The 17932-nt window shown below is 47.7% G+C and overlaps 1 pseudogene across 1 annotated transcript; it reads left to right on the forward strand.

Annotated features, from left to right (window-relative positions):
- Positions 1–238: 238 nt before the first annotated feature.
- LOC124018537 lies at positions 239–17932 on the forward strand (annotated as a pseudogene). Its single transcript, XR_006835636.1, has 21 exons — positions 239–549; positions 937–1094; positions 1575–1768; positions 2731–2804; positions 3530–3697; positions 4341–4616; positions 4819–4956; positions 8105–8251; positions 8492–8608; positions 8769–8870; positions 9339–9403; positions 9513–9597; positions 9716–9843; positions 11433–11519; positions 12142–12298; positions 12537–12544; positions 14577–14797; positions 16243–16411; positions 16953–17111; positions 17262–17384; positions 17559–17932. The product of XR_006835636.1 is annotated as an exosome complex exonuclease RRP44-like (transcript).

Here is a 17932-nt window from a genome sequence, read left to right on the forward strand (position 1 = left end):
AAGAAAAAGAAGATGGCCTTAAAAAGTTTTACACAGAGTTGGAAAATATTAAATTATGACATATTTAATTATCTATCATAAAATTCCCCCTAAATTGTTTTTAAAATACACACATGTCATTGATATATGTATAAAAAGTACACAAAGTATCTGGTAACTTTCACAATAGAATATGAATCAGATATGATCCGTCACAAGAAACCCCGGGAACGTTTTTATCTTCCCTCCCCTCCACGTGTGTACATCGGTCTCGGGTGGAATGTTTGTTGATGTACACCTATGAGTAGAAACGTATCAAAATTACTGTTGTGATATATATTTATCGGAGTTATGTTGAAATCAAAAACTTTCGTAAAGAAAACCCGATCAGGCGGGATCATGAAAATAGTCCGTGAGCATTACCTGCGAGACGATATTTGGTGCGGAAGTGAAGTTTGTACAGAATGCAAGCAAGAAGAGACTGTGTTGCAGAAAGACGCTTGCATTGAAAGCAACTTGTGTTCTTTCCCACACTATTTACTCCCAGACACAAATATTGTGTTGAGCCAGGTAAGTTACTATGCAATAATGTCTAACGTAAACGTTATTATTAACAACAAATTAATACAATAAAAGTACATGTCTAAAGTAAACGCTAGATTTTCCCACCGCATCACTACAGTTTTACATGTCTCACACGCCTCTAGTGAAAGTGTGAACCCCACTTATCGAGCTCAGGGTTTCGCAAATTCGGTCCTGCCCCCGTCCCCCGGTGGCACGTTCTGGTTTGTACCCTACCCAGCTGATTAAAATAATCAAAGCTTGATGATGAGTTTGATATTTGAGTCCGCTATGTAGTGCTGGGGCAAAAACCCTGATCTAGCTAACACTAATTTGACTAACTTTCAGGTGTGACATTCTATCACGCTGAGTCAGTATCCCTTTTAATGTCTGTAGATTGATATCCTGGAGGATCCCTTGATCAAGAACGTGATCATTCTGCAGACTGTACTCCAAGAGGTCCGCCACAGGAGCGCTCCCATCTACAAGCGGTTGAAAGACATCCTTCACGACAAGGAAAAACACTTTTACACTTTCACTAATGAACATCACAGGTAGAAAATAGATATATACTGTTTGCCTTAGATAACTGACTGTTTTGTAGTGATTTAAGAGGGTGCACCCTAACTTGGTTTTGAATCAGTGACCCTTGGGGTTATCCCACCACTGACGCCAATGTAGCAATTGACTGAAATAAGTTGGAGCAAGACTGAAGTCAGCATGTTTCCCAACCAAAACAGTTTGGGAGAGTTTGCGTATATTAAACGACAAACAACATTTAGTTTGTTTTTGTTTGTTTTTTGGACTTGGGCAAGGTTTTTTAAACTGTTCTTATTCACGTTTTCTCTTGAGAAATACTGCACCTAACATCCTAATCAGATGGAAAATTGCGTGACTAAGATCTCCTAGGCAAAAAAGTAAATTTAGCTCAGGCTAGTCGCCAGCCAAACTGAAGCATGTTGACTCCTTAACTGTCCATCCATTTGTGATCAATGCTTTTCAAAGCGACGTATGGTTGTATTCTTCTGTTCCAGAGAAACGTATATAGAGAGAGAGCAGGGGGAAAGCGCCAACGATCGTAATGACAGAGCCATCCGCATATCTACCAAGTGGTACAGTGATCACCTGAACAACACCCCCACGGACAAGAGGTTAAAGGTTGTTTTGCTGACCAACGACCGGGGCAACAAGGAGAAAGCAGAGGAGTCCGGCCTGCTCACATACAGATGTAAGAAACAAGACACCTCCGTTACCTCAGTACCCCAAGATTAGACCGCTGTTCTTGTCTTTAATATCACAATATCTGTTACCTCAGTACCCCAAGATGAGACCTCTGTTCTTACCTCAGTACCCCAAGATGAGACCTCTGTTCTTACCTCAGTACCCCAAGATGAGACTGGTGTTCTTGTCTTTAACCTTAAACACAAGGTCACAATACTAGGTGTGTTCAATATGTCGACTACGTGTTTACTCTAGTAGATGTGGACTACGTGTTTACTCTAGTAGATGTGGACTACGTGTTTACTCTAGTAGATGTGGACTACGTGTTTACTCTAGTAGGTGTGGACTACGTGTTTACTCTAGTAGATGTGGACTACATGTTTACTCTAGAAGATGTGGACTACATGTTTACTCTAGAAGATGTGGACTACGTGTTTACTCTAGTAGATGTGGACTACGTGTTTACTCTGGTAGATGTGGACTACGTGTTTACTCTGGTAGATGTGGACTACGTGTTTACTCTAGAAGATGTGGACTATGTGTTTACTCTAGTAGATGTGGACTACGTGTTTACTCTAGAAGATGTGGACTACGTGTTTACTCTAGTAGATGTGGACTACGTGTTTACTCTAGAAGATGTGGACTACGTGTTTACTCTAGTAGATGTGGACTACGTGTTTACTCTAGTAGATGTGGACTACGTGTTTACTCTAGAAGATGTGGACTACGTGTTTACTCTAGAAGATGTGGACTACGTGTTTACTCTAGAAGATGTGGACTACGTGTTTACTCTAGTAGATGTGGACTACATGTTTACTCTAGAAGATGTGGACTACGTGTTTACTCTAGAAGATGTGGACTACGTGTTTACTCTAGTAGATGTGGACTACGTGTTTACTCTAGTAGATGTGGACTACGTGTTTACTCTAGTAGATGCCGCCGTCTTCATCCGTCCTCTGTTCCACACAGGTGAGGAGTACGTCAAGAGTCTGATAGCCAACCCTGAGCTGGTGGATCGACTGGCTTTGACCAACGATGACAAGGTAACTCATATCTACACAATATCACATTTACACATATTTACTTTCTACAGCAGCTATTTTAGATTCATAGAGAAAGTTAGATCTGCATATTCAGTTAGATCTGCATATTCATAGAGAAAGTTAGATCTGCATATTCATAGAGCAAGTTAGATCTGCATATTCATAAAGTTAGATCTGCATATTCATAAAGTTAGATCTGCATATTCATAAAGTTAGGTCTGCATATTCATAAAGTTAGATCTGCATATTCATAAAGTTAGGTCTGCATATTCATAGAGACAGTTAGGTCTGCATATTCATAGAGACAGTTAGATCTGCATATTCATAGAGACAGTTAGATCTGCATATTCATAGAGACAGTTAGATCTGCATATTCATAAAGTTAGATCTGCATATTCATAGAGACAGTTAGATCTGCATATTCATAAAGTTAGATCTGCATATTCGTAGAGACAGTTAGAGCTGCATATTCGTAGAGACAGTTAGATCTGCATATTCATAGAGACAGTTAGATCTGCATATTCATAAAGTTAGATCTGCATATTCATAGAGACAGTTAGAGCTGCATATTCATAGAGACAGTTAGAGCTGCATATTCATAGAGACAGTTAGATCTGCATATTCATAGAGACAGTTAGATCTGCATATTCATAGAGACAGTTAGATCTGCATATTCATGGTTATTCCTGTAATTTATCCCTTTAATTTCTCTCTCCCTCCCCCAGAATGAGATCACCAGCAGTAAGGTGTTGTTCCCGGAGCACCTGCCCCTGTCTAGGATCCAGTCTGGGATTAAGAGTGGGACCTTCCAACAGGGAACGTTCCGGGCTAGCAGAGACAACTACCTGGAGGCTACTGTGTTCGTCCACGGAGAAGGAGATGACAGTACAGAGGTGAGCGCTGCTGAAGCATAGCTCGTGTTCATTAGTGGATTCTGGCCGTGTAACCTGACATAGTTAGTATGGAACCTCTGTTCATGTACCTCCAACAGTTAACTCCTCTGTTCATGTACCTGGTTAGTTAACTCCTCTGTTCATGTACCTGGTTAGTTAACTCCTCTGTTCATGTACCTGGTTAGTTAACTCCTCTGTTCATGTACCTGGTTAGTTAACTCCTCTGTTAACTCCTCTGTTCATGTACCTGGTTAGTTAACTCCTCTGTTCATGTACCTGGTTAGTTAACTCCTCTGTTCATGTACCTGGTTAGTTAACTCCTCTGTTCATGTACCTGGTTAGTTAACTCCTCTGTTCATGTACCTGGTTAGTTAACTCCTCTGTTCATGTACCTGGTTAGTTAACTCCTCTGTTCATGTACCTGGTTAGTTAACTCCTCTGTTCATGTACCTGGTTTGGAAAAGTGAGTGATCAACAGTATAATTCCTCCTTTACCATTGGATAGGAGTGGAGAATCTTTTTGTGCTGTTCTAAATGCCAGCTGGCGAGATGGGGATGAGTGAGTGAGTGATTGGATGGGAAATGTAAACGAAGCAGCGTTGGTTACCATGGTAACACTTCCTCTTCCTGTCCCGCCCCTCAGGTTCTGATCCAAGGCCTGCAGAACCTGAACAGGGCTGTCCATCAGGACCTGGTTGCTGTGGAGATCCTGCCTCTGAACCAATGGGTGGCTCCGTCCTCTGTGGTGCTGCAGGACGAGGGGCCCAAGGAGGATGATGTCACAGAGGAGGAGGAGGCAGAGTTGAAGAGTGGTCCGTCTGGGGCGGCGTCACGGAAGCCCACAGGCAGGGTGGTGGGCATCATCAAGAGGAACTGGAGACCCTTCTGTGGCATGCTCTTCCTGTCCCAAATCAAAGAGGTAAACTAGCATCACTCGCTCTGCTCTGTCAATCAACACATCAATCAAATCAAGCCTACATGAGTATTTATCCATAGGGATGCATATACCACCATGCTTTGGTTTCTCATGTGATTATTTTTATCGTCTGTCGTACTAGTTTTGTGCTGACGAAGATATCTCATTGTTCCTGGTCTGTTATACCCCGTCCTCCCCTTCCCAGGCGACCCGTCACCTCTTCACCCCAGCCGACCGCCGTATCCCCAGGATCCGTATAGAGACGCGCCAGGCGGCCACGTTGGCAGGACAGAGGATCATGGTGGCCGTCGACGGCTGGCCCAAGCACTCCAGATACCCGAATGTATGTGTCTCTCAGGTCCTCTTTATTACAGTTGGGCTGCTCAGATGATCATTATGGGATATCAATGCCTGGAGAAGTGTGTGATGTACATGAGATGTGCAGCTCGACTGCAATGAAGAGGACCTGGAACGCACCTCAATCATAACGGCTTATCTCTCCTCTTTCGGTCTTTGAGGAACTAGCAGAGACTAGACACCATTCTCTCCTCACCCACCCCTCTCTCCTCACCCACCCCTCTCTCCTCCTCTCCCTCTCTCCTCACCCACCCCCTCTCCTTCTCTCCCTCTCTCCTTCTCTCCCTCTCTCCTCCTCTCCCTCTCTCCTCACCCACCCCTCTCTCCTTCTCTCCCTCTCTCCTTTCTCCCTCTCTCCTCACCCACCCCTCTCTCTCCTCACCCACCCCTCTCTCCTCCTCTCCCTCCTCCTCCTCTCCTCTCTCCTCCTCTCCCTCTCTCCTCCTCTCCCTCTCTCCTTCTCTCCCTCTCTCCTTCTCTCCCTCTCTCCTCACCCACACCTCTCTCTCCTCACCCACCCCTCTCTCTCCTCACCCACCTCTCTCCTCACCCACCCCTCTCTCCTCACCCACCCCTCTCTCCTTAACCCTCTCTCCTCACCCACCCCTCTCTCCTTCTCTCCCTCTCTCCTCACCCACCCCTCTCTCCTCTCTCCCTCTCTCCTCCTTCCTCCCCTCTCTCCTTCTCTCCCTCTCTCCTCCTTCTCTCCCTCTCTCCTCCTTCTCTCCCTCTCTCCTCCTTCTCCCTCTCTCCTTCTCTCCCTCTCTCCTCACCCACCCCTCTCCTCTCCCTCTCTCCTCCTTCTCTCCCTCTCTCCTCCTTCTCTCCCTCTCTCCTCCTTCTCTCCCTCTCTCCTCACCCACCCCTCTCTCCTCCTCTCCCTCTCTCCTTCTCTCCCTCTCTCCTTCTCTCCCTCTCTCCTCACCCACCCCTCTCTCCTTCTCTCCCTCTCTCCTCCTTCTCTCCCTCTCTCCTCACCCACCCCTCTCTCCTTCTCTCCCTCTCTCCTTCTCTCCCTCTCCCCTCACCCACCCCTCTCTCCTTCTCTCCCTCTCTCCTCACCCACCCCTCTCTCCTTCTCTCCTTCTCTCCCTCTCTCCTCACCCACCCCTCTCTCCTTCTCTCCCTCTCTCCTCCTTCTCTCCCTCTCTCCTCCTTCTCTCCCTCTCTCCTCCTTCTCTCCCTCTCTCCTCCTTCTCTCCCTCTCTCCTCCTTCTCTCCCTCTCTCCTCACCCACCCCTCTCTCCTTCTCTCCCTCTCTCCTCCTTCTCTCCCCTCTCCTCCTTCTCTCCCTCTCTCCTCACCCACCCCTCTCTCCTTCTCTCCCTCTCTCCTTCTCTCCCTCTCTCCTCCTCTCCCTCTCTCCTCACCCACCCCTCTCTCCTTCTCTCCCTCTCTCCTTCTCTCCCTCTCTCCTCACCCACCCCTCTCTCTCCTCACCCACCCCTCTCTCCTCCTCTCCCTCTCTCCTCCTCTCCCTCTCTCCTCCTCTCCCTCTCTCCTTCTCTCCCTCTCTCCTTCTCTCCCTCTCTCCTCACCCACACCTCTCTCTCCTCACCCACCCTCTCTCTCCTCACCCACCCCTCTCTCCTCACCCACCCCTCTCTCCTCACCCACCCCCTCTCCTTCTCTCCCTCTCTCCTCACCCACCCCTCTCTCCTTCTCTCCCCCTCTCTCCTCACCCACCCCTCTCTCCTTCTCTCCCTCTCTCCTCCTTCTCTCCCTCTCTCCTCCTTCTCTCCCTCTCTCCTCCTTCTCCCTCTCTCCTTCTCTCCCTCTCTCTCCTCACCCACCCCTCTCTCCTTCTCTCCCTCTCTCCTCCTCTCTCCCTCTCTCCTCCTTCTCTCCCTCTCTCCTCCTTCTCTCCCTCTCTCCTCACCCACCCCTCTCTCCTCCTCTCCCTCTCTCCTTCTCTCCCTCTCTCCCTCTCTCCTTCTCTCCTCTCTCCCTCTCTCCTTCTCTCCCTCTCTCCTTCTCTCCCTCTCTCCTCACCCACACCCTCTCTCCTCACCCTCCCCTCTCTCTCCTTCCCACCCCTCTCTCCTCACTCTCCCTCTCTCCTCACTCACCCCTCTCTCCTTCTCTCCCTCTCTCCTCACCCACCCCTCTCTCCTTCTCTCCCTCTCTCCTCACCCACCCCTCTCTCCTTCTCTCCCTCTCTCCTCCTTCTCTCCCTCTCTCCTCCTCTCTCCCTCTCTCCTCCTTCTCCCCTCTCCTCTCTCCCTCTCTCCTCACCCACCCCTCTCTCCTTCTCTCCCTCTCTCCTCCTTCTCTCCCTCTCTCCTCCTTCTCTCCCTCTCTCCTCCTTCTCTCCCTCTCTCCTCACCCACCCCTCTCTCCTCCTCTCCCTCTCTCCTTCTCTCCTCTCTCCCTCTCTCCTTCTCTCCCTCTCTCCTCACCCACCCCTCTCTCCTTCTCTCCCTCTCTCCTCCTTCTCTCCCTCTCTCCTCACCCACCCCTCTCTCCTTCTCTCCCTCTCTCCTTCTCTCCCTCTCCCTCACCCACCCCTCTCTCCTTCTCTCCCTCTCTCCTCACCCACCCCTCTCTCCTTCTCTCCTTCTCTCCCTCTCTCCTCACCCACCCCCCTCCTTCTCTCCTTCTCTCCCTCTCTCCTCACCCACCCCTCTCTCCTTCTCTCCCTCTCTCCCTCCTCTCTCCCTCTCTCCTCCTCTCCCTCTCTCCTCCTTCTCCCTCTCTCCTTCTCTCCCTCTCTCCTCCTTCTCCCTCTCTCCTTCTCTCCCTCTCTCCTCACCCACCCCTCTCTCCTTCTCTCCCTCTCTCCTCCTTCTCTCCCTCTCTCCTCCTTCTCTCCCTCTCTCCTCCTTCTCTCCCTCTCTCCTCCTTCTCTCCCTCTCTCCTTCTCTCCCTCTCTCCTCCTCTCCCTCTCTCCTCCTCTCCCTCTCTCCTCCTCTCCCTCTCTCCTCACCCACCCCTCTCTCCTTCTCTCCCTCTCTCATCCTCTCCCTCTCTCATCCTCTCCTCCTCTCCCTCTCTTCTCCTCCTCTCCCTCTTCCTCCTCTCCCTCTTCCTCCTCTCCCTCTTCCTCCTCTCCCTCTCTCCTCCTCTCCCTCTCTCCTCCTCTCCCTCTCTCTTCACCCACCCTCTCTCCTCCTCTCCCTCTCTCCTCCTCTCAGGGCCATTTTGTTCGTAGCCTGGGAAGTGCAGGGGACAAGGAGACGGAGACGGAGGTGCTACTGCTGGAGCATGATGTCCCTCACCAGGACTTCTCACAGGCCGTCCTCAGTTTCCTCCCCAAGATGCCCTGGAACATCACAGAGGAGGTAACTGCACCGCACAGGGGGGTTCTGTTATGGCGGCCATTTTGTGTCAAGACATATATATCAATGGTTGTCAGCTGGTGGCTACGTTGTTGTAGCTATACCAATCAACAATTTGGTAACACTACTTAAAGCCTGTTGGTATAATTGCATTATGATGTGGTTATAATACTTTATAAAGGCTCATAACATGCTTATAACAGGTAATAATGCATCACTAAACCTTATTTGATCTCCTATCAGGACATGGCTGTGAGAGAGGACCTGAGGAACCTGACGGTCTGCAGTGTGGATCCTCCTGGCTGTACGGACATAGATGATGCTCTGCACTGTAGAGAGCTGCCCAATGGAAACCAAGAGGTAGGACACTGAGCAACTAACACAGTTTACCACAGCATTTTATTGGGACGGGTGAATGTTTGGATGAGGTAACAGAATCTATTTTAATTGGTAATATGGTGGAACAGAGTTGAAAGTTGTGAAGTCATCGTGTGTGTGTGTGTTTCTTTGTGGGTTGAAGGTTGGTGTCCACATTGCTGATGTGAGCCACTTCATTCGGCCAGGCAACGCTATGGACCTGGAGGCTGCTAACAGAGGAACTACAGTCTACCTGACTGGAAGGGTACAGACCATCTGTTTCATCACATAGTGACCTTGATGAACCCTAACTAGCTCTTTTAGTGAGTCTTAAATGGCACCCTATTCCCTATATAAGTGCACTATTTTTTTTTTTTACCAGAGCCCGGGTCAAAAGTAGTCCGAAATATATTTTTATTTCACCTTTATTTAACCAGGTAGGCTAGTTGAGAACAAGTTCTCATTTACAACTACGACCTGGCCAAGATAAAGCAAAGCAGTGTGAACAGACAACAACACAGAGTTACACATGGAGTAAACAATAAACAAGTCAATAACACAGTGGAAGGGAAAAAAAGAGTCTATATACATTGTGTGCAAAAGGCATGAGGAGGGAGGCGAATAATTACAATTTATCAGATTGGACTGTTAAATGATCAGATGGTCATGTGCAGGTAGATACAGGGATCCATTTCAGTGTTGTATTGCTAACACAGCTGATTGTCTCCCACAGAGGATCGACATGGTTCCTGAACTGCTGAGCTCCAACCTGTGTTCTCTACGATCCAGTGTGGCGAGGTGACTTCAATACTTCCTGAAGACATCATATATGTTGTTGTTGTTGTTGTTGTTGTTGTTGTTGTTGTCATTTACCATTAGTGGTGTTCATGGTGTCTCCTCTCGGCAGGCTGGCCTTCTCTTGTATATGGGAGATCAACGACAAGGCTGAGATAGTCCAGACCAGATTCACTAAAAGTGTCATCGACTCCAAGGTAGAGGGAGAGGAAACTCACACATTTGACAATGTAACAGTTGCGATTGAGACAATGTAAGAAATGCCCCTCAGGGATCAATAAAGTTTATTGAATTGAAAGATAATTCTTCCTCCAGGCCTCGCTGACATACGCCGAGGCCCAGATGAGGATTGATGACGCCAACATGAATGATGACACCACCAAGAGCTTACGAGGCCTGAACAGACTTGCCAAGATCCTGAAGAAACGGAGGATAGAGAAAGGGTGAGGTTATGAGACCTGGACAGACTAGCCAGGATCCTGAAGAGACAGGATAGAGAAAGGGTGAGGTTACGAGACCAGAACAGACTAGACAGGATCCTGAAGAAACGGAGGATAGAGAAAGGGTGAGGTTATGAGACCTGGACAGACTAGCCAGGATCCTGAAGAAACGGAGGATAGAGAAAGGGTGAGGTTATGAGACCTGGACAGACTAGACAGGACCCTGAAGAGACAGTATAGAGAAAGGGTGAGGTTATGAGACCTGGACAGACTAGACAGGACCCTGAAGAGACAGGATAGAGAAAGGGTGAGGTTATGAGACCTGGACAGACTAGACAGGACCCTGAAGAGACCGAGGATAGAGAAAGGGTAAGAGACCTGAACAGACTAGACAGGACCTGAAGAGACAGGATAGAGAGGCTCTTATCGAGACCAGAACAGACTAGACAGGACCCTGAAGAGACAGGATAGAGGAAGGGTGAGGCTACGAGACCTGAACAGACTAGCCAGGATCCTGAAGAGACAGGATAGAGGAAGGGTGAGGCTACGAGACCTGAACAGACTAGCCAGGATCCTGAAGAGACAGGATAGAGGAAGGGTAAGAGGCCTGAACAGACTAGACAGGATAGAGAAAGGGTGAGGTTACGAGGCCTGAACAGACTAGACAGGACTCTGAAGAGACAGGATAGAGGAAGGGTGAGGTTACGAGGCCTGAACAGACTAGACAGGATCCTGAAGAGACAGGATAGAGGAAGGGTGAGAGACCTGAACAGACTAGACAGGACCCTGAAGAGACAGGATAGAGGAAGGGTAAGAGGCCTGAACAGACTAGACAGGACCCTGAAGAGACAGGATAGAGGAAGGGTAGAGAGGCCTGAACAGACTAGACAGGACTCTGAAGAGACAGGATAGAGGAAGGGTGAGGTTACTAGACCTGGACAGACTAGACAGGACCCTGAAGAGACAGGATAGAGGAAGGGTAAGAGACCTGAACAGACTACATTTACATTTAGAGTCAGGATAGAGGAAGGGTATCCATAGGCCTGAACAGACTACAAGCCAGGACCCTGAAGAGACAGGATAGAGAAAGGGTAAGAGGCCTGAACAGACTAGCCAGGACCCTGAAGAGACAGGATAGAGGAAGGGTAAGAGGCCTGAACAGGCTAGCCAGGACCCTGAAGAGACCGAGGATAGAGGAAGGGTGAGGTTACTAGACCTGGACAGACTAGACAGGACCCTGAAGAGACCGAGGATAGAGGAAGGGTAAGAGGCCTGAATAGACTAGCCAGGACCCTGAAGAGACCGAGGATAGAGGAAGGGTAAGAGGTTATGAGACCTGGACAGACTAGACAGGATCCTGAAGAGACAGGATAGAGGAAGGGTCTGTGATGTCAGTAGTTGATTTCCTTTTCCCTAACTGTTGAAAGAGACGGATCATTAGAACTGTGGCAGATTGATGTATTCCCGAAGGTGATTAGTTGGTTGATGGATTGATTGTGTTTATTGATCTGGTTGCTGGTGTCATTAATCTATATGTTGTACTCTGTCTTTGTTGGTAATCTAACATGGTGGTTTTCCGTTGTGTGTTTCAGTGCGTTGACTCTCTCCTCGCCTGAGGTTCGCTTCCACATCGACAGTGAGACTCACGACCCCATAGACCTACAGACCAAGGAACTCAAGTACGTTGTTAGGCTTTTAGAATATAGAATTTAAAATAAGGCTTTTAGAATATAGAATTTAAAATAAGGCTTTTAGAATATAGAATTTAAAATAAGGCTTTTAGAATATAGAATTTAAAATAAGGCTTTTAGAATATAGAATTTAAAATAAGGCTTTTAGAATATAGAATTTAAAATAAGGCTTTTAGAATATAGAATTTAAAATAAGGCTTTTAGAATATAGAATTTAAAATAAGGCTTTTAGAATATAGAATTTAAAATAAGGCTTTTAGAATATAGAATTTAAAATAAGGCTTTTAGAATATAGAATTTAAAATAAGGCTTTTAGAATATAGAATTTAAAATAAGGCTTTTAGAATATAGCATTTAAAATAAGGTTCTATTTAAGGGGCTTGAAACTGTGCTGTCGTTTTGACCCTGACTAACGTGGTTTAAACTTCAACAAGTTCAGCTGAATTCACATGAATATTGACAAGCTTTTTGTGGCCTGTCAAAGCATCCTGCTGTTTCCAGTTGTACCTTGTCACTGGGTTATAACATCCAGCAGTAGATCTCTGCTCAGAGACTTGATGTTCACGCTGTATCGGTGGGTTCAAATTCAAATAACTTTATTGTTCCCCAGGGAGACCAACTCGATGGTGGAGGAGTTCATGTTGCTGGCCAACATCTCAGTAGCTCAGAAGATTTATGATGAGTTCTCAGAGTGCGCTCTTCTCAGGAAGCACCCCGCCCCTCCTCCATCCAACTACGACATCCTTAACAAGGCTGCCAAGTCTAAGGTACATCTGACGACCTCAACATCTCAGACTGACTAGACCTCAACATCTAAAACAAGTCTAATGACATCTATATATTCAGACTAGACATCTATAACCAGTCTAATGACATCTATATATTCCGACTAGACATCTATAGACAATACTTCTGTCTAAAACACAGTTTTAATAAGACTTTATCTTTTTTGGGGACAATTGTTCCTTTCCGGGTCGAAGGACAACGAAATAGGGACTGACGTAGAACCTTCAGTCTAATGTAGTCCTAACGTTGTTGTTTCTGACATCAGTCTAATGTAGTCCTAACGTTGTTGTTTCTGACATCAGTCTAATGTAGTCCTCACGTTGTTGTTTCTGACAGTCTAATGTAGTCCTAACGTTGTTGTTTCTGACATCAGTCTAATGTAGTCCTCACGTTGTTGTTTCTGACATCAGTCTAATGTAGTCCTAACGTTGTTGTTTCTGACATCAGTCTAATGTAGTCCTAACGTTGTTGTTTCTGACATCAGTCTAATGTAGTCCTAACGTTGTTGTTTCTGACATCAGTCTAATGTAGTCCTAACGTTGTTGTTTCTGACATCAGTCTAATGTAGTCCTAACGTTGTTGTTTCTGACATCAGTCTAATGTAGTCCTAACGTTGTTGTTTCTGACATCAGTCTAATGTAGTCCTAACGTTGTTGTTTCTGACATCAGTCTAATGTAGTCCTAACGTTGTTGTTTCTGACATCAGTCTAATGTAGTCCTAACGTTGTTGTTTCTGACATCAGTCTAATGTAGTCCTCACGTTGTTGTTTCTGACATCAGTCTAATGTAGTCCTCACGTTGTTGTTTCTGACATCAGTCTAATGTAGTCCTAACGTTGTTGTTTCTGACATCAGTCTAATGTAGTCCTCACGTTGTTGTTTCTGACATCAGTCTAATGTAGTCCTCACGTTGTTGTTTCTGACATCAGTCTAATGTAGTCCTAACGTTGTTGTTTCTGACATCAGTCTAATGTAGTCCTAACGTTGTTGTTTCTGACATCAGTCTAATGTAGTCCTAACGTTGTTGTTTCTGACATCAGTCTAATGTAGTCCTAACGTTGTTGTTTCTGACATCAGTCTAATGTAGTCCTAACGTTGTTGTTTCTGACATCAGTCTAATGTAGTCCTAACGTTGTTGTTTCTGACAGTCTAATGTAGTCCTAACGTTGTTGTTTCTGACATCAGTCTAATGTAGTCCTAACGTTGTTGTTTCTGACATCAGTCTAATGTAGTCCTAACGTTGTTGTTTCTGACATCAGTCTAATGTAGTCCTAACGTTGTTGTTTCTGACATCAGTCTAATGTAGTCCTAACGTTGTTGTTTCTGACATCAGTCTAATGTAGTCCTCACGTTGTTGTTTCTGACATCAGTCTAATGTAGTCCTAACGTTGTTGTTTCTGACAGTCTAATGTAGTCCTAACGTTGTTGTTTCTGACAGTCTAATGTAGTCCTAACGTTGTTGTTTCTGACATCAGTGTAATGTAGTCCTAACGTTGTTGTTTCTGACATCAGTCTAATGTAGTCCTAACGTTGTTGTTTCTGACATCAGTCTAATGTAGTCCTCACGTTGTTGTTTCTGACATCAGTCTAATGTAGTCCTAACGTTGTTGTTTCTGACATCAGTCTAATGTAGTCCTCACGTTGTTGTTTCTGACATCAGTCTAATGTAGTCCATAACGTTGTTGTTTCTGACATCAGTCTAACACAGTTCTCAGACGTTGTTGTTTCTGACATCAGTCTAATGAGTCCACACGTTGTTGTTTCTGACATCAGTCTAATGTAGTCCTCACGTTGTTGTTTCTGACATCAGTCTAATGTAGTCTAACGTTGTTGTTTCTGACATCAGTCAATGTAGTCCTCACGTTGTTGTTTCTCACCTATCAGACATCAGTCTAATGTAACACACTCACGTTGTTGTTTCTGACAGTGAGTCTAATGTAGTCTATCAGACGTTGTTGTTTCTGACATCAGTCTAATGTAGTCCAGACGTTGTTGTTTCTGAGATCAGTCTAATTCACCTCCTATCAGTTGGTTTCTGACAGTAGTCACCTATCAGACGTTGTTGTTTCTGACCATCAGTCTAATGAGTCCTAACGTTGTTGTTTCTGACATCAGTCTAATGAGTCCTAACGTTCACCTGTTTCTGACATCAGTGAGAACAGTCCTCACGTTGTTGTTTCTGACAGTGTAATGACCACTTAACGTTGTTGTTTCTGACATCAGTCTAATGTAGTCCTCACGTTGTTGTCCCTCCCCTCAGGACATGGTGATCCCCCACGGACTCGGCCAAGGCTCTAGCTGACTCTCTGGACTGGCCCACCCCCACGGCTTCCCTTCTGACTTCAACACCTTCCTCGTATCCTAGCAACACGCTGCATGATGCAGGCTGTGTACTTCACCCCCCTCCGGGATGGACAGTGACTTCCACCACTATGGACTGGCCTCTCCCATCTACACACACTTCACCTCACCTATCAGACGGTGAGAACACACACTTCACCTCACCTACTCGGACGGCGAGAACACTCTCTCTCTACTCCTGACTGGTCCACCCCCTTCTCTACTCTCAGACTGGACCACCCCCACCCCCTTCTCTACCTCTGACTGGACCACACCCCTCCTCTACTCCTGACTGGTCCACCCCATCCCCCTTCTCTACCTCTGACTGGACCACCCCCTCCTCTACTCCTGACTGGTCCACCCTCACCCCCCTCCCCTCTAGTTCTGACTGGTCCACCCCACCCCCCCCCCTTCTCTACCTCTGACTGGACCACACCCCCCCTCTACTCCTGACTGGTCCACCCCCTTCCTCTACCCTGACTGGACCCCCCCTCCTCTACTCCTGACTGGTCCACCCCCCCCCCCTTCTCTACCTCTGACTGGACCACCCCCCCCTTCTCTACTCCTGACTGGTCCACCCCACCCCCCTCCCTCCTGACTGGTCCACCCCCTTCTCTACCTCTGACTGGACCACCCCCTTCTCTACTCTGACTGGACCACCCCCCCCTCCTCTACTCCTGACTGGTCCACCCCCACACCCCCCCTTCCTCTACTCCTGACTGGTCCACCCCCTTCTCTACCCTGACCCCCCCCTTCTCTACCTCTGACCTCTGACTGGACCACCCCCTTCTCTACTCCTGACTGGTCACCCCCACCCCCCTTCTCTACCTCTGACTGGACCCCACCCCCTCCTCTACTCCTGACTGGTCCACCCCCCTTCTCTACCTCTGACTGGTCCCCCCACCCCCCTTCTCTACCTCTGACTGGTCCCACCCCCTTCTCTACTCTCTGACTGGACCACCCCCCTTCTCTACCTCTGACTGGTCCACCCCCCTTCTCTACCTCTGACTGGTCCCCCCCCCCTTCTCTACCTCTGACTGGACCACCCCCCTTCTCTACTCCTGACTGGACCCCCCCCTCCTCTACTCCTGACTGGCCCACCCCCCCTCCTCTACCTCTGACTGGCCCACCCTCCTCCCCTCCTCTACTCCTGACTGGACCACCCCCTTCCTCTACCTCTGACTGGACCACCCCCCTCCTCTACTCCTGACTGGCCCACCCCCCCCCTTCTCCCCCTCCTCTACTCCTGACTGGTCCACCCCCCCCTTCCTCTACCCCTGACTGGTCCACCCCCTTCTCTACCTCTGACTGGCCCACCCCCCTCCTCTACTCCTGACTGGTCCATCCCCCTCCTCTACTCCAGACTGGTCCACCCCCCCTTCTCTACCCTGACTGGTCCACCCCCCCCTCTACTCCTGACTGGTCCACCCCCCCCCTTCTCTACTCCTGACTGGTCCACCCCCACCCCCCCCTTCCTCTACCCTGACTGGTCCACCCCCCTTCTCTACTCCTGACTGGTCCATCCCCCCCCCACCACCCCCCTTCCTCTACCCTGACTGGTTCTGATGTGATTGTAACCTCTACAGATACTCTGACATCATCGTGCATCGGCTGCTGGCTGTAGCCATTGGAGCAGACAGCACTTACCCAGACCTGATGGACAAACACAAGCAGTCTGCCCTCTGCAACAACCTCAACTACAGACACAAGATGGCCCAGTACGCACAGCGAGCCTCTGTAGCCTACCACACACAGGTACTGGACTCACCCAACACACTGACCTGTTAGAGCCTCTAACCTTCCACACACAGGTACTGGACTCACCCAACACACTGACCTGTTAGAGCCTCTAACCTTCCACACACAGGTACTGGACTCACCCAACACACTGACCTGTTAGAGCCTCTAACCTTCCACACACAGGTACTGGACTCACCCAACACACTGACCTGTTAGAGCCTCTAGCCTTCCACACACAGGTACTGGACTCACCCAACACACTGACCTGTTAGAGCCTCTAACCTTCCACACACAGGTACTGGACCCACCCAACACACTGACCTGTTAGAGCCTCTAGCCTTCCACACACAGGTACTGGACTCACTATTTAACCAGGAAGTCCCATTTGAAGACGAGGGACCCATTTTTACAAAAGGACAACTAGGTCATATTCATTAGTGCACTGTAGCAAAATGCTCTGCAACGGAAATTGGAAAAATAACATTTCTTACTGGACATTTCCGGGTAGTCTCCCTGTTTCCATCTGTTTGACGAGATAATGTGTCGTTTCCTCCAGCTGTTCTTCAAGAGCAGAGGCATCCTGAACGAAGAGGGCTTCATCCTGTTTGTGAGGAAGAACGCCATCATCGTCCTCATCCCTAAGTTTGGTCTGGAGGGAACGGTGTTCTTTGAGAACAAAGATAAACCCAGCCCCAAACTGATCTTCAACGAAGAGGTATCCTCGTTGTGTCAGAGAAAATTAAAGCTTTTTTTTTTGTGTGTGTGTATGGATCAACTGTAACTCTGTGTGTGTGTGTGTATGGATCAACTGTAACTCTGTGTGTGTGTGTGTGTATGGATCAACTAACTCTGTGTGTGTGTGCAGGCTCCTAGTCTGACGGTGGAGGGCCACTCCTTCAACATGTTTGACAAGGTCAAAGTGACCATCAGTCTGGATGCGTCCAACGTCCAGCACCAGAAGATCAGGATGTCCCTGGTTGAACCTGTGGTACGTTTGTTGTTTCAAACTGAATCTCTCTGTAATTACAGAGATCCCATGGTGGTAATTTCCATGAAGTTATGAAATAAAACCATGTTCAGGTAACGGTTTGTGTCCGACGAGGTAAAATAGCCTTCTGTCAAATCACTCATTTCAGGCTTGGACATGGTTGTTGTTTTCTAGATCTCTGGAGTGAGTGTGGCGCCGTCTGAACCAGAACCAGAGGTCAAGAGAGCTAAACTGGACCGTTGAACAACCCCATCCTCAGACTGAAACTCTTCTCCTAGTTCAGTTTAGAGTTATTTTAAATGTCTAGCTTTTCTCTTCTACATTACAAGCACAGAACATCCTGTGGTTAATATGACTTTAAAACCTTCAGTCAGAACCTTTTTTTCCTTGACCTATAGAAAGTCATCCTTCCAGGTAAATGTTAATGGGATGATTTACTGTGGCAAGACATAATGACCCATGGGGTTTGTACGGTCTATTCTGGAAGGAATGTTACCTTGTAAAACTCCCAATAAAGCTCTTGGTTTTAGCCCATGTTCCTTTTCTCA

Source organism: Oncorhynchus gorbuscha, unplaced genomic scaffold (assembly GCF_021184085.1).
Source record: "Oncorhynchus gorbuscha isolate QuinsamMale2020 ecotype Even-year unplaced genomic scaffold, OgorEven_v1.0 Un_scaffold_541, whole genome shotgun sequence".
NCBI classification, from domain to species: domain Eukaryota; kingdom Metazoa; phylum Chordata; class Actinopteri; order Salmoniformes; family Salmonidae; genus Oncorhynchus; species Oncorhynchus gorbuscha.